This window comes from Schistocerca americana, chromosome 5 (assembly GCF_021461395.2).
Source record: "Schistocerca americana isolate TAMUIC-IGC-003095 chromosome 5, iqSchAmer2.1, whole genome shotgun sequence".
NCBI lineage: Eukaryota > Metazoa > Arthropoda > Insecta > Orthoptera > Acrididae > Schistocerca > Schistocerca americana.
Window position 1 is genome coordinate 354,019,834 of NC_060123.1, and position 13,867 is coordinate 354,033,700.

The 13,867-nt window shown below is 40.7% G+C and overlaps 1 long non-coding RNA gene across 1 annotated transcript; it reads right to left on the reverse strand.

Annotated features, from left to right (window-relative positions):
- Positions 1 to 11,539: 11,539 nt before the first annotated feature.
- LOC124615352 lies at positions 11,540 to 13,352 on the reverse strand. Its single transcript, XR_006979781.1, has 3 exons — positions 13,291 to 13,352; positions 12,164 to 12,296; positions 11,540 to 11,683 (listed from the first exon to the last, which is right to left on the reverse strand). It is a non-coding gene; the product is annotated as an uncharacterized LOC124615352 (long non-coding RNA).
- Between the last annotated feature and the right edge of the window lie 515 nt (positions 13,353 to 13,867).

Here is a 13,867-nt window from a genome sequence, read left to right on the forward strand (position 1 = left end):
CTGCCTTTTCAGAGTTCGAATACACCATGGTCACAGTTCCTACAACGCTACACTATCACAGACGTCTGGTAACACGGTGTACTACAGTTGGTCTGCGTGCGGAGACGAATGCAGAATATCAATAGCAGCAAGCGCTACAGGCGGACACTGCGACAGCTAGACCAAACCACAAGAGTGCACTACAGCCACACTCGTAAACACGGTCGTCATCGTAAACATGTCCCTGCAGATGCTGCTCGCCGACCGTGGCCCGTGTTTGTTACAACACGCAACTGAACGTCGAAGGTTTCAAGCGTCAACTTTAGGCTACAATTTCTCCGGATGTAATTAACATTTTACAATGCAACAAACGGCACTGATTACGTATTTGTTTATATATTCAGATGTGCTAACAAAACTAACGTGGTTCCATTAAAAAAATGTAGGTTTGTGTTAAGAAACATACTTCCCTGCATTTTTGTATGGTTTATATTAAACAATTACACTAGCCCCTCTCCTCACGTTCGGTCTGTGGAATCGGTTCGTCAGTATTTGATGTGGTTTACGAAATATATCCAGTGGTAATGTTAGGTGACTCACCCTGTATATTCACTTTAAACCCCAAGCAGTAGGAATCCGAGATTTCGAGCTTCGCATGTAGGCAAATCCCTAACGGAGAACTATTGAAAATCGGAAGTGTGGTCAGCCAACCTGATTTCCGAATCCCATTTCGCACTGTAGTAGCTTTAACTGAAATTTCGTAATTAAAAATACGATTTTCCTCTCAGCTCCTTCACAATACAATTGGTTATTTCAGAGAAGCTAGGTGATGTCGGTCGACCTCGCAGGGAAGCTGGGCGCTGCAGGGCGTGCTGATCTCGAATGATAACTACTTCCTCCACGACTGATGCCGCGATGCGTAGTCGATGTGTCGGGATCAGGTTGTCTCTTGTGGTGGACCGGGTGGTTACGGGCTCGCATTGGAATCAGGAATTTAATGTGGTGGACATGAAACAGAATGACCAGTTTCAGTCTTCTGAACCCTAACTCTGAATTTCCTCTTGGCCCTGAAACTGTTAGTAGATTGGCATGCTAACATGCTTGTGCACTGGCTTGATCGGTTCGGATCGAGTTTCTCTTTGTTCACTTTTCACCATTCTTTCACATTTCTAACGCTTCTGCTAAATGTCACTGTTTTTATATCCTATTTTCATCGAATTACGCCGTGGATCAGGCTCAACACGATATGAATTCTCATAATGTTCGTAATTATGGTGCATCGGTTGTACCCCATCAACAATCTCCATCTACATGGATAATCTGCAAATCACATTTAAGTGATTGGCAGAGGGTTCATCGAACGACCTTCACATCTCTCTATTATTCCAATCTCGTATAGCGCCCGGAAATAATGAACACCTACATTTTTCCGTACGAGGTCAGAGCTCTGATTTCCCATATTTTATAGTGATGATTGTTCCTCCCTATGTAGGTCGGTGTCAACAAAAATTTTCGCATTCGGAGGAGAGAGTTGGTGATTGGAATTTCGTGAGAAGATTCCGTCGCAACGAAAAGAGCCTTTCTTTTAATGATGTCCAGCCCAAATCCTGTATCATTTCTATGACACACTCTACCATATTTCGCGATAATACAATACGTGCTGCCTTTTTCTTCAACTTTTTCGATGTACTCCCTCAGTACTATCTGGTAAGGACCCCACACCGCGCAGCAGTATTCTAAAAGAGGACGGTCAAGCGTAGTGTGGGCAGTCACCTATAGTAGGTCTGTTACACTTTCTAAGTGTCCTGTCAATAAAACGCAGTCTTTGGTTAGTCTTCCCCACAACATTTTCTACGTGTTCCTTCCAATTTAAGTTGTTCGTAATTGTAATACCTAGGTATTTAGTTGAATCTACAACTTTTAGATTAGACTGATTTATCGTGTAACCGAAGTTTAACGGATTCCTTTTAGCACTCATGTCGACACCCTCAGTTTTGGGTCAACTGCCAATTTTCGCACCATTAAGATATCTTTTCTAAATCGTTTTGCATTTTGTTATGATCTTGTGATGACTTTATTTGTCGATAAACGACAGCGTCATCTGCAAACAACCGAAGACAGCTGCTCAGATTGTCTCCCAAATCGTTTATATAGATAAGTAAGAGCAAAGGGCGCATAACACTACCTTGGGGAACGCCATAAATCACTTCTGTTTTACTCGATGACTTTCCTTCAATTACTACGAACTGTGACCTCTCTGACACGAAATCACAAATCCAGTGACATAACTGAGACGATATTCCATAAGCACGCTATTTCACTACGGGACGCTTTTGTTGTACAGTGCCAAAAGCCTTCCGGAAACCCAAAAATACGGAATCGATCTGAAATCCCTAGTAAATAGCACTCAACACTTCATGTGAATAAAGAGCTAGTTGTGTTTCAAAGGAACGATGTTTTCTGGGCCCATGTTGACTGTGTGTCAATAGACCGTTTTCTTCGAGGTAATTCATAATGTTCGAACACAATATATGTTCTAAAATCATGATGCACATCGACGTCAATGACAGGGATCTGTAATTTAATAGATTACACCTACTACCTTTCTTGAATATTGGTGTGACCTGTGGAACTTTCCACTCTTTGGGTATGGATCTTTCGTCGAGCGACCGGTTGTATATGATTGCGAAGTATGGAGCTAATGCATCAGCATACTCCGAAAAGAACCTAACTGGTATACAGTCGGGACCGGAAGACTTGCTTTTATTAAGTTATTTATGTTGCTTCACTACTCCGAGGATATTTACTTCTACGTTACTCATTTTTGCAGCTGTTCTGAATTCGAATTCTGAATATTTACTTCGTCTTCTTTCGTGAAAGCATTTCGGAAGGTTTAGTTTAGTAACTCTGCTTTGGCAGCACTGTCTTCGATAGTATCGCCACTGCTGCAGCGCAGGGAAGGCATTGATTGTTTCTTGCCGCCAGCATACTTCACGTACCACCAGAATAACTTTGGGTTTTCTGCCAGGTTTCGAGACAAAGTTTCGTTGTGGAACCTGTTATAAGCATATCATATTGAAGTCCGCGCTAAATTTTGAGCTTCTGTAAAAGATTGAAAGTCTTGGGAATTTTGCGTCTGTTTAAATGTGGCATGTTTGTTTCGTTGATTCTGCAACAGTGTTCTAACCCGTTTTGTGCACCAAGGAGGATTATGTAACAAAGGTTCATCTAATTGTAGTAAAGCCAGCCACAAGGTGACATGCACACCCCTGCTCTTTGTTGTCTAGTATCACCAGAAAATTATTCTGCCTTACTTCTCACACAAGTGCGTAAAGTTCAATGTCCAGTGCTACTTGGACTCACTTCCTGTCAAAATATTTTCTTCTAATAATTGCTGACGCAATCGCTCATGAACTACATTGCTCTCTATACTTAATCTATAACATGAACACAAAATTAAGACTCATTCTGGAATTAAACACAAAAGTTATTCATATAAACATAAAAGTATTCAATCGGCATCAGCTCTCCTTCTGTGGTTCTGCTGAAAACAAACATCAATATACTTGTGATTCTTGAGTTTCTCCCGGCGTATTTGATAATCAAAATATCCACGGGTGTGCTGCCGGTCTATACTGTCCAACGGGCACCATATTTCGGCAATCATACATGTCGCCATCATCAGGTGAACTGACGGACTGAGCTCCTGTGAACGTGCCGGCACGGAGATCCGTACGCTATGGCTGCTCAGAGGGAACTGGGTTCGGTCGCGGCGGCGGCCGATTTAAATACCCTCCGCCCGCGGCGCGCTCCCTCCGCCGTACGTGCCCCGCGCCACGGTCGCGCGGTGGAACAGATTGCGATGGCGTCTGAGATGACGTCGGTGTGATGGCTCTCCGCCGTGGTCGTCACAACCATACGTTTGCTCGATTTATTCTTGATTAACCCAATCGCTGGTTCCCAAGCCTTGCTAAGATTATAGCCACAGTCACGGTTTATGAGGTCGTCATTGGTGCGAATTTCGATGGCCTCTCTAACAACGCTGTTTTTCTGGTAATATAGAATGGATGAAATACCTGCTACCTTTATTATTAGGTTTTGTTTTTTGACATATTGCACACATTCCTATGACCTTTTGTACTTTCCGTCGCCAATTATGAAAGTAGCAATACGTTCGTATGTGTATGTTGTATCAACTTGACTTCACGACTCCCAGGAATACATACGCACCAATTATCTCCTCTGTATTCCTACGATGGAATTAAAACTCCATTTATCACCTTATAATAGTCTTTCAGGTTGGCATACTCAGGTTGCGGCAATTTCTGTTGCACACCACTCTATCATATATCCTTTTTCTGTAACTTCTCCATCCCCTGGCCTAATTCCAAATAACACTTTCTTGCTGTTGAGTCTTTCATTAACACGATAGTAAATTTTTCTCTTTGATAAACCAATTGTTCTTCCTGATCTAATCCTTGTGGCAGCCTACATAGGAGGTCTGCAGTTTGATTGTTCTTTCCTTTAATATGTCTTATGTGAAACCGATACTCCTGTAACGCCATTGTCTACTGCAATAATCTCGGTGTGAGCACCTTGCACATTTGCAAGAAGCTGAGAGCTCGGTGATCACAGTAGACTATTGTTTGAGCCCCATATAAATAATAACAGAACTTCTTGAAAGCCCAAACTATAGCTAATACTTCCTGGTCAGTCGTGGTGTATGCCCTTTCACAACTCAATAATACTCTACTTGCAAAAGCTGTAGGGCAGAACGTTAGTTGTCTTATGTTGGAAAGTCAAGCTCCTAATCCAACATTGGAAGAATCTGTCATCAAGCAAAAATTTAAGTTCATATCTGGATGATGCTGTGATTTCGCATTTACCAGAGCGTATTTGATTTTCCCAAAGGCATACTAACTCATTTGTCCATTGCCAAGAAACATTCTTTCTTAACAAATTTACTAATACCTCTGTCCTCGGCGAACCTTGGAAAAAATGAGGGCAAACCGAAAAATACCTTAAGTTTTTTCTTATCCCCAGGTGTAGGGAAATCTTGGCACTGTCCGGCAAAATTCCTTTGTCACCAGTTAAATGACCGAAATATTTTATCTTCTTCATCCCGAAGTGAGACTTTTACAGGTTTACAGTTATTCCAGATCTTTTAAAAGTTTCCAATAATCTCCCAAATACGCAGATGTGCTGTTCCCACGTTGCAGTAACGATCAAGCTGTCCTCTACGAACAGGGTGACCTGATTCTGTAGTTCAGGTCCTAACACTGCATCTAATGCCATTATAAAAACTCCTGCTCTCACATCCAAACCAAAGGCAACACATTAAATTGAGAACTTCTTCAAAAATGGCTCTGAGCACTATGGGTCATCTCAGATCATCAGTCCCCTACAACTTAAACTACTTAAACCTAAATAACTTAAGGACATCATACACATCCATTCCCAAGGCAGGATTCGAACCTGCGACCGTAGATGTCGCGCGGTTCCAGACTGATGCGCCTAGAACCGCTCGGCCACACCGATATTTTCTTCCAGCATATACGAAGGCTGCGTATTGTCTTGCTTGTTCATCCAGTTTCATCTGCCATTATGAATCTTGAGCTCAATACTGGTAAAGTACCTGGTTCCATGAAACTTCTAAATGAGTTTGTGTATATTTTCTGGATGAGTTCTCAACAGTGCAATAAGTATATTGATGACCCTTGCATCCAACACCAATCTTACTTTTCACCCTCGGTTTGGGTGCCACTAATAGTGGACCATAATATGGACTGACCGATGGTTGTATTAGGTCCCAGTTTATCATCCTGTTTATTTCCTGACTCACTGATTTCTTCAATTTCCATGGAATTGGATATGATTTATTGCAATACATCTCATGAGGTAACACCTCCAAATGGCATGTAAATCCCTTAATAATTCCTGGCCTTTCTTCAAAAACCTGGATATATTTCTCCAATAGATCTACCAACCTCATCATTTTGTTCGTATTCCAATCCATCAACTTCATTTGCCTTTTCATCCACTTGTTCTGATATCTCAAGTATGTTGCTTTCCTTTAACTCTTCTGTACGTTTACATCTCCTTTCTTTTCTAATGAGCGTAATACCATGCCCAGGGCAGTAATTTCCGATGCTCCTTTCGTCCACGATCAGATCAACTTGTGCAATTTCCCCATTATCACAAAAACTGATTTTACCAGACCAGGAGTCTATTCTTAAGTCCTTCTCCCTCATAGTCTCTGATTCGGTGATACAATCTTCTATTATGTGACTTCTGAAATTTTCCCGGTGTATTTCTTCTTCTAATAATGCCGCGAATGTCAACATCTGTCAACACCTGACGCATGCGCTTTAAGATGCCAGTACATTTTGCATGCGCGAGATTCGGCATAAATACCGCAACTGCACCTGGGCTCTTCCATAGTTGTGTACTCACCTGATGATGGTCGGACGTCTCTGGGCAGAAATATCATGGCACAATGTTGACGGGATGCGGCTGCATACCCGGAAATTATTAGAAGAATCTTCTATTAATTTTTAAACACTAAGATTACCACCTTATTGCTGTATTTTCTATTCTTACATCTAGCTAAGTTTGTATCCAGATTGGTTGCGAGTGGGTACCTAAGTCTTCAACGATCTTACAGTTTCGGATCGTCAACACGGGTAACTCTGTCTTCTGGGATAACCGTTTAAATAAATTGTTGGAGATTGCATTTATCGAGGCTCCATATCCAAGATTACTCTGATACGTCTGATGTTTCGGCACGGATCTCTGATATTGGCACTTCATTAGAATCTTGTTCCCCAGGATTAACGTCTTCCGTTAGCTCCTCAATGATCCTCATTCCATCGTTGTATCTAAAACAGTTTACAGGTGACTGCTTGCCCCACATTACTCTTTTATCGACCGAACATCTGGGCCGTAATCCGGTCGGATTAAGTTTAAATTTCCTAGCCGGTCCATTGTTGTCATCAGTTGCTTCGACTATGATGGGTGGTTGTTCTCCTCAGGTTTGATTATTTGTTGGCCTTGACGTCGCCTCGTATATGGTTTGATTACTTTGTTCTTGATTTCTACAGTAATTATACATAGGATTGTACCTACTTTCAAATTGCCTCTGTTTATTTCTGTTTAGCTCACAATTTCTTCCATTATTCTGCTGTTCCATGCAGTTTCTCCATTGCTGTAAACATTGTTAATATAGGTTCGATGGAAATAATCCATTTGTCGTCCATTCATCCTTCCATCATTACTGTTATAGTCTATCTGCCTATTTTCCGTTTGACAGAATTCGTTGTAATTATTTCTTCCTCTCTGTTCCCCGATCTCCATCGAAGGCTGAGCTCTGATGATCATTATCACACTTTTGTGATCTATTGGTTGATCGCAATATCTTGCTTTATTCAAATATTTTCGAAGTATCTCCTCAAGTTCCCTTTTCGTTAAGAGAAGAGGTCCGCGTTATGTATTCCTTCCTTCTTCAATCTCTCCTGAATGCCTCTTGACCAATATCTATTTAGGAAAGCCTCGTCTATTATGTCAGTCACCCACACACTACGATAGCCTTGGATGTATCTTGATACAAATTCGATTTTCTGTCGATCGACCTAGTACATGGTAACACTCCTCTGAATCGTCTGATAAATACTACAGGATTTAATGTCATCTTTTCCGGAAAAATATTTGGTATTGCCTATGCCTTAACATTTTCTCTTCCATGATAGATCTGATAAAATCACTCATATGTGACATATTTCCATAAATATTTGCGTTCTTGCTTGTACCTTGGTACTGCTCCTCACCCCCGTAATTATACATAGAGCCCTGATTTCTACCTTTAGATCTCCACACTGTGCTAGCTTCCTTTCTTTCCTCTGTAGGCGCTCCCCGAAGATCTACTATCCTATGAGTGCACGTTTGCAAATTCTGCGTAACTTGTCCTTTCCATTTTTGGACATCGGTTCCTCTCTGCTCGCGAACTTCCTTCAACTCTTGATCTATTTGGTGAGATAACGGTAGGCCTCCACTCACTATTTTCTCTACCACTTCCTTGATACCTTTATATCTCCTGCTGTTACTTATCTACAACGCAGTTGTCTAATTTTTACTTAAACTACTGTTTTCTTTTTTTTCTTGCAACTTTTGTTACACCCGCCCTTCCCATCCGGCTAATTCCTTTAGTGTTGAGGCCAGGTTTTGTACCTCTACTTCTGCCGTTTGTTGTCTCCCCTGGAAGGCTTCCATTTCACTGTTTACTCTGTTTCCAATGGCTCTGAGCACTATGGGACTTTACCTCTGAGGTCATCAGTCCCCTAGAACTTAAAACTACTTAAACCTAAGTGACCTAAGAACATCACACACGTCCATGCCCGAGGGAGGATTCGAACCTGCGACGGTAGCGGTCACGCGGTTCCTAACTGTAGCGTGTAGCACCGTTCGGCCACTCTGGTCGGCTTACTCTGTTTATTGCGATCGGAAATTATTCGTGGGTTTGCTTCATACTATTTCTTTCTTTCCTGATTTCTGTCTCTTCATTTGTCAAGGTATTCACATCAGCTAATACTTTAACAAAATCCTCCCTTGTGGGCAGTTCGGTCACTTTATTTGTTATACCTTTTACTTTTTCGTATAACTCTGCCTGTTCTATAACTAAATTGCTCACAGTGGTGGTTAGATTTGTTTCTTTAGCCACTATATTTGCCTGTTCCATTGCTATGGTTTCTACATTTGCAGAAACAGCCACCTGCGCAGCTGATATATCCGCTTGCGGAGCAGATATTTGAGTCTGTTCCAAAGCCACATTTTCTACTGTTTTTGAAATATTCACTTGAATAGCAGATATCTGCAACTAAACTAGCTACGGTATTCCTCAACAGTTTCATCTAATTTGAGAGTTCAGCCATAGGATCTTTAGATTCTCCTTGGCCAGCATCTACGATTTACCCTGGGTTTTGTTCATCCCCACTGGGCTATAAATTCGCTTCCTGTTCCCTCTGAATTTTAAACTGTGATCTGGTTTTAAACATAAAAATTCAGATGTTCACTATTCTTGTAATTACTTTACTCTGGACACAATTCAGCTTTACCCCACGAAAATACACAGCAGATTCTATACCCCAGAATATCTCTCCGCAACTGTGAATACATCAACAAAGAGAAACAGATATCAATCTGCATATACTAAAGCATATAATAACTAAACCTACAAATATTTTTAACCTAGTCGTTATCTATCAGGACCAGACTAATATGTGCAAAGAGTTAGCACGTCATTCTTGTGCTTACATTTACTGCAGATTAGAGGCATATGAAGTTCATATGTCATGGATCCGGGTTGTCGTGGCTGCCTGATATCGGATGTAGCTCACATAGAATTATTCCATCAGTCGTACATGAAATCATACAAAACACAACATTAGTGCAGGTACATAACGTAAAATACGCATTTATCACAATAAATCACAATCCATACAAGAAATACATATAACTAAGTGATCCTTAATTTGTTTTTGTTCACGAAATGCCACTTCCACTACGCAATTTTGTACCTCATAATGTATGAGGTACATAGCCCGCCTATTCACCTGATCTGAATCATTGTGACCTTTTTCTTCTCCCGAACTTGAAAAATACCTTAAAAGGGCGTCATTTTCGGACCCTGTTGAACACTAAAAAGAATGTGACTTACATGTTAAAGGTTTTACCAGCAGAAGCGCATCAGCGCTACTGGGAACAATGACTCCGCTGGTGTGCAGCTGCCGAAGAGAACTACTTTGAAGGCGATTATTGTTGCTTGAAACAAATAAAAGCTTTTGCAGATAAAAGATGAGTCTCATTACTTTCCTCACACCTCGTATGTCACGTATTCCGATATCTTGCCAGTATCAGTGTCGTTAACAGGCAAAAATCGTCCAAATTCTCGATTCTCTGGGTGGATGAACTCTCTACATATATATTTAAGTTTGAAGGGAACCCTCCGCGGGCGACTCCTACTCACACTTAACCTAGATCATTTTTTCATTCTGTCCTACATGGTTCAGGAAAGAGTGTTTCCTATATTAATTTGTTCATAGCGTAGACTGTGGCGTGTGTTTACTTGTCGATGCACTTGAAGCGGTAGATACGATTTTCGTTGACATCGAGAGGCTGAAAACTATTGAAGCTGATAGCATATATTCAGCTGAACATTCATGTAGGTGACATTCGACGAACGCCACATTTCGAAAGACTCTTCCAATGGTTAAATGAAACATATTTATCGAAGTATACGAGCCGAGTACGTCCGAATTGTAGAGATTCCCGTCATGGAAGAAATTGACTTGCTTACATGGATAAGGTGCCGTCTATCATCAATATCAGCTGCGTTTGAAACTGATGTTTTCAGCTGTATTGTGTAGAAAGGTATATGCCAATAGCAGCCACCCTTGTACCTTTCATAGAAAATGCAAGACTGTCCATTTCAGACTTTGCGATGCCGTGTATCAATTGACGATGTAGAGCTGTATTTTCGATTTTCACCATTGTAGGACAAAGCATGATTTGCGAGAGACGACTGCTACTTAACAGCATTAATCATTCATGGCTTTCTGATAACTCCTGCGCTCTAACACAAACTATCAGTGAACTTGTAGGTTAGAGAAGTCAATAAGTAATAGCTTCATATCTGCTTCCCCCTAAATGCGCCAGCCTATACTGATACTAAGAAGCATACTCTCCAAATTGCCGAAAGATATTGTGTTCGATTTTTGTGCAGGTATGTCGTTCCAGCATGGTATAAACCAGCTCACATTGCTATATTTGCTCGTCATTACCTGTTCCATATGTTTCGTGAAAGGAAGATAGGAAAGAAAGCATTGTTTAATGAGTAGCTTGTTGTCACGATCAAGTCCTACTTCATTTTCTTCCTGGAATTAGCAAACAGTCTTGTGTAGGAAAAAAAATGGGGATTACAATGGTTTGGTACTGTAGTAATTATTTTTAAATCCCCACATTGTTCACGCAAACTGTTAAGGACCTTTCTTTCTACATGGTACCACAGACGTTCAGGTGGATTATCTGCCATTTCCCACTCCTCACGTGAAGATTCATTTCACATATGGGCTGTCTACGATACTAGAAAAAGAAATAACACGCAAGAGCAACCTGCGCCACCGCACTTACACAGCCCGCTGTCACCAATGTAAATTCAGCATTATATGGGGCCTGGCGGAGGATAGACGTTCAAAGCTGCGTTGTTTAATTAATGAAAAAATTTCCGCTGAACTTATTTCGGGCTTTTGCCAGTTCTCTGTACCAATAACTAATGGTATATCTTCATTGGCGAATGAAAAGGAAAGTAGACTAATTTTCTTGTTGCACCCCCACTTATTGCAAATGCTGTTCTAATGCTAAACACACAGTAGGTGTGTAGTTCGCTTGTGTGTAGGAATGACATATTACTAATCGAAGACGTTATACAGAAAGGATTGTTAGAAGAACTCAGTCGTGAAAGTGACGTAAGTGACTTTCGAGATGAAAGTGATCCTCAATCTGATGCTCCTGTAGCAGTTATGGACAATAGCGGAACTGATCAGACTGCAAATACCGTGATCCATGGTGAGAAAGGTGATTCTTGTAACACAGCTGTCCCTAAAAGAACAGTCCTGCCAGCTGCCGATAACGTTGTAGTCCATATGCCAATAGTCTGGAAATAAGGAATGAACTGATTATGAATAACTGAGAACACCGCAAAATATTACTGTAATATATGCATTTCATTAAATGAATAGCACCTTTATCTAATTAAACTGCAAATAGAGTCTTTAGATACGGATCACTTTCGTGTTTCTTGATTGAAAAGTTTCCATGACAGTTTTTTTCCTTGGTCTCGAATTTTAGAGGCATTAATATTAACAACGACTGAAAAAGTACATAAGAGACGTGAAATGAAATTACTCCAGTGCATGGGAGTTCAGTTTCATTGTAAAATAATACATTTTCAGGAAATTTCTCCAGCAAATAATCCAGGGTCACTGTGACCGTGGTGTAAACTACGTGTGACAATTTCAGAGGTGTACACTAGTCTTAAGCATTACAAATAAGTTTTTTTTTGTTACAGATAAATATATAATTTCATAATACAACATACGGCATTAGATGGCAAAAAAAAGAGTTAACTCCTCACCTGACCACATCAGAAATAGCCTCCTTTTGCTAAACAACGAGTGAAGTATTTAAAAAGCGAGAAATAGCATGTGGCACGTTGAGATGTCGCCGGATGGGGAGGCTCTCAACGTGATGTCGGAACATACCGTCCTCTGTAAATAGACAGACTGCATTCAGGCAGTAGTGCAAAAGGTCTGAAAATCTAGTGTAGTTGGTAGCATCAATGTGTTACGAGCTGTCAAGAAATAGTATAAAAGAAAGAGTGTGATGCTTTTATGTGGCAAAGTGACACTACGTTGAGAATGTGTTGCCCGCAGAAAGTATAGTTAATAAATACGTAGACAATTATTTTGTACTAGTGCCGTATCGCTACCTACCCTAGCTGATTCCCTACAAACGCAGAAAATATTTTTTCATATTAAATAACAACGAGCGTTTGGTTCCAGGTAGATATATATCCTCATACCGTCGTTAATGGTATAAGGCACATACACTGATCAAATAAAAGTGTCAGTTACAACGAATCAGGATAAACAACTCCAACAATGAAAGATAAATGGAAGGGGAACAGGCAAGAAATGGTGCGGATATCGATTCACTAAGCCAATTACCACAAAGCGCAAGAATATTAAAAACAATGTGAAGCCATTTATACAGGCGGAAGCCGCGCTTATCAGAAGTAATCAATAATAAACAGGGACATAGAAGGTATGACCAGATAGGCGAATTAATCCCCCTCCTTCAGTCTCCGCCAACATTTTTAAAGCTTTCTTTAAAATAGCAACAAACAGAAACCTATGCGTGAATAAAATATTCCGCTTAATCTTCAACCGGTTGTAAACATCTCTTAGCATTATCAAACAGTAATTACTTTAGGATCTCAAATTTTCAATATAATCTACAAATAATTGTATAATTCATAATACTGAAGCTGGATTTACTTCGTCAAATCTGTATTTTACGTGCCGTTATGGATGAGTCTGCAACTATATTTTAAAAAAATTTCTTATTATGAAGGATGTAGTTTGTGAGGAGTTTTTACCTTGACTAGTGGGCATGCTTTGGCCGTAAATACCTTAGTTCTGTTCATAATTGCTAAGATTTCGAAAGCCAAGGCGTCACACTAGCAGTGGTCATGGCACGTACCTTGCTGAGGCCTACAGAAGGTGAGCACCAGCTGTAGCACACCGTAAACTGCTGAACGTTATGCAAATGCAGCGTGTAGCGACCTCTCAGCGAGTGCAAAGGCGCATGGTGCTAATGTAGTTCCCGGAAAAACGTCACTACGAGGGCGCGCTCCCATTGGTCAACCGTAGAAGGACGAAATCGGCCTCGGCCAAGGGCAGCGACGCCTGCCAAACTTACGTCGGGTGCGTCCTCGCACAGCTAACGGCTCCATTCCGAAGTTCTCTCGCGCTGTGTAAGCTGCACTTCTTCCGTCAGTTGTCAAACTTTTCACTAAAAAAGAACCCCTAAGGAACTGGGAGCAGTTAAATTAATTTCCGTTCGTAATTTACTTTAACCTCCAATGTAAACTTGTGTTTCAATTAACAGCAACGTTCCTGTTTCTTTGATAGATGTTAAGGAAACGTTTTTTCTGTAATTTTTTGTGTGCCTACATTTTACATTTTACGCAATTTGTTTCAAAACTTGGAGTAAACTGCCATCGCAAAAATACAATGACAATCGTAAATGTTATTCGACATGACTTACGTCCTATTAA